The 3,481-nt window shown below is 56.2% G+C and overlaps 3 annotated features.

Annotated features, from left to right (window-relative positions):
- Positions 1-2,601: a mobile genetic element.
- Positions 1-3,481: a sequence feature (areas not merged during assembly with more than two copies in the genome that could not be assigned to a particular haplotype).
- Positions 2,603-2,645: a mobile genetic element.

Consider the following 3,481-nt stretch of genomic DNA (forward strand, 5'->3'; position numbering starts at 1 on the left):
GCCCCATCCAATCCGCCACCTCCGGCTATTACACACGGACGTTGCACCGCACCGCCGATGTTCCACCCGATCTTTCAAATTGCCCGACGCAATCGTCGGGAAGGGCAAAGGAGCTTATCCGTAAACGACGCTCGACTGTGTTACGACGAAACACCGACATCCCCGCTTTGGGCCAATATGAGGAGCGCGAACGAGGTGGCTCGATAAATGTGTGTGCCGCCAAAGTGGGAGCAGAGAATGTCCCTAGCGGGGCAATTTGCAACCCGTCGCCGCGCGAACGGCCGACCAGCGAGAAGAGCTGCGCGGCCTTTTGATGGCAATATTAGATGTGGCGCCATGGACTCGACTACAGTACGCCAGGATGCTGCGGTCCATGTCGGAAATGAATCGAACCCCGCTGGACATGATGATTTTGGGGTTACAAAAAATTGCGGCGCGATCGGAGACAAAGGAAAAGATTGGAGCAATTTGTCCGCGGCCGGACCGATTGGAAGGAATGCGTTCTTTTTCGACTTGCGTGAATGTCGGCAAGTCGTTTGTTTGAGATTGCGTCCTTAACACCCAACAATTTCACAATGGAACCGGACGGGACCTTAATTTTGGATTGGTCCGTGGCGCCGAAGACGGCGAGGGCGGATCCCCACCGCGCCTCGCGGTTCGTGAAGATACGAGGGCAGGACGCGTTCGACACTATAAAGCTATGCGGAACACTTCAAGAAAACGAAAAGCTCACGAATATTACGGCTGCCCACGTGGGGCGAGCCCTGGCTCCTTGGGGTGCCACGGCGCATTCCATAAAACGCGGTGCGTTGAGGCACGCTGCTCCAATCGTGGGGACATACAATTTTGACCCACACGTGATCTCGCAGTTGGCGAGGCACGTCAATCCGTTCGACCTTCCCCAGAATACTGTTCGATATTTGAGGAGGTACACCACAATGCTGACCCAGGCGTCGTCGCTGGTCGCATTGATGTGAAGGGAGAGACCGCGGAAGGGCAGTAACCCTGGTTGAGAGCAGAGGAGCATTTTTCCACTATTTTAATCACAATCATGCCGCTACAATAACAAGACGCGCGACAAGGACGCGTCTGGCCACTCCACAAGATGAACACGCTATCCCGTTACAGCAAGTCAACGTGCCCGTATTGAATACCAAATTGGATCATGAGTCGGTTGAACCCGGCCACCTTGGAGAGTCTCATGCAAGTTTGGGGACTCGTCGGGCGGTCCCCTTTCCCTCCGTCTTCCTCCGGTAAGGCGCGCGAAGGCTCACGGAGGATTCCAACCGCTGACGCGCATTTGTTACGAAAGGCGGGAATAATCGAGGACGCTTTGTCCACAATAACAGGCGGATGAACAATTCCTTTTTCGGTTGCGGAGGAAAAAACCACCGGTTTACGACGAAGATAGATCGCGTGGCCGTGTGACAGGAACAGACACGACCCTTATGAGGCGAATGTTCCTCTTTTACACATTTCCCATTATTTGCCACCTGTGATGGCTGAGGCCGCTTCCTGCCTGGATGTAAAGGCATCCTTTTTTCAAGTCTCTTTACCGCGGGAGACTCGGCATCTCTTTCGGTGCCGCGTGGAGGACGGCACGCTGGTGGAGCTTACACGGCTCCCAATGGGATACAAGGCCAGCCCAGAAATTCTCCAGATTATTACTTCGGCAATCGCGGGGGTGACGACGGTGGTTCACCGCCTCTGGGCTGCACCTCCATTGGTGCGCGACGACGTTTGGATCGGTAATATACGCATTGCAGGGTCGAAAAGCGATGCGACATTGTGGGAGGCCCAAGTGCTTCTTAATGCGGACAGTTGTCACGCATCCATGGGGGAGGAACGCGAATCGGGCGCTACGCATTACACCTTTCTGTGGGTGCAGTTTGATCATACTCGCCAGGCGGTATCCCTGAGTGACAAGTTTGTCCGGTCTGTATGCGCCATGTCGGCGCTCAATTCTTTAACCATCGCGGAAATGGAGGTTACGGCGTCACGCTTTTTGTATGCGGCTGCCATTTTGGGCACGCGTTTATGTGACTACTACCTTTTTATCAAGGCAGTGCGACGACGATTATCGGCACTTAACCGGGGGATTGTGCTGGAGACATCCCCGAAGAACGTTCCGCCGTCAGCGGTTGGTTTGGGCGAGAGATTGCGACACATGATCGGGAATAATTGTGGTTGAATCATCAAGCCCACTGAAAATGCATCGGCCGCCAGCGTCGCGGACGCGTCGCTCCATGGATGGGAGCCGTTTTTATTCCAGACTCCGGCGACGTTAAAATCGCCGGAGGGAAATAGGGGAAGAGACCTTTTCTTATCATGCAGGCCGATGCGCGCGCGGCACGCTTGGCCTTATCGGCCTTTTTCCGCCATCCACCATGGACTTTTGGGTGGACAATACTTCGCTGCAGGGAGCGGCGAATAAAGGCAGCTCAAAGACACACGCCATGATTTGGAAGCTGCGACGGATATATGTGTTTTTGGCTCTCGCGGAATACAGGCATCCTTTGCCTACGTTCGGCCTGCGGAAAACCGCGCAGACGGCATATGACGCGGTTGTGTTTTTTTGCACTTCAGCAATTGGCGAAGGGGAGCGGCGGCGTCTTGTGGTTGGAGGACCCCAAAGTCTGCCGCTTTTTTTGTTTTGTTATACTTCGCGGCCGCTGTTCGTTAATAGCCCGAGGGCTGTGTGTGGAAACGTGGCCGGTTTTTCCGTCTTGAACCGCACTGTCGTGCGAGAGGGCGTGTCCTCCGATAGTCGGGCGCTCAGTTGTCGAGAGCGGGGGCATCCCCACAGCGTGTGCGGCAGGGCCTCCCGTGGGCCGTCGGGGCTCAGCGGCTTTTTGGGGTTGCGGTAGAGGAGTGGCTGAAGGGCTGTGGCTGTCATTGGAGCTTGCAGAGGTGCGTTGTCCGTTTTTTGTTCGTTGATACGCTCGGCATTTTTTTGGTGATCTGCGCGAGAGGCGCTTGTTGGGAGGGCCGTGGAGCTGTCGCAGAATCCGCATGTGAGTCCTTTCTCAACGGGCGGAGTGCTGGGGTGAATGCGTCGGGCGTGTGCCTTCATATTCTGCACGGGCGAGAAGACTCTGCCACAGATTTGGCAGAACGGCGACAAGCTGCTGCTCTTCGTTCGACGAGAAGGCGCAGTCGACACGACAGGCGGAGGTTCCGGAGGATGTCGGGGTGGATCCGTCCCTTCATTGTGGTAGGGGCGGCGCTACCGAAACAGAGGGCCGCTTGTGATCTGCAGGGCGCTTGCGATTCTACCGAAGAGTGGGCAGGAGCAGCATCGTGCCTGTGCGCGGAGGCGCCACTCTGGGCACAACGTTTGGCCGGGCACCAGGGATGTGTTTTTTGTTGCACCGACGAACGCCTGGAGTGCGGTGTGTGCGCCTTCCTCTTCCTCCTGGGCCCCCTTCAGTACAGTCGCCTGACTGCAGTGTGGAAGTCCACGTGCCAGATTGGGACGCCC

This window comes from Trypanosoma cruzi, genomic scaffold (genome assembly GCF_000209065.1).
Source record: "Trypanosoma cruzi strain CL Brener 1047053516661 genomic scaffold, whole genome shotgun sequence".
Classification (NCBI taxonomy): Eukaryota; Euglenozoa; class Kinetoplastea; order Trypanosomatida; family Trypanosomatidae; genus Trypanosoma; species Trypanosoma cruzi.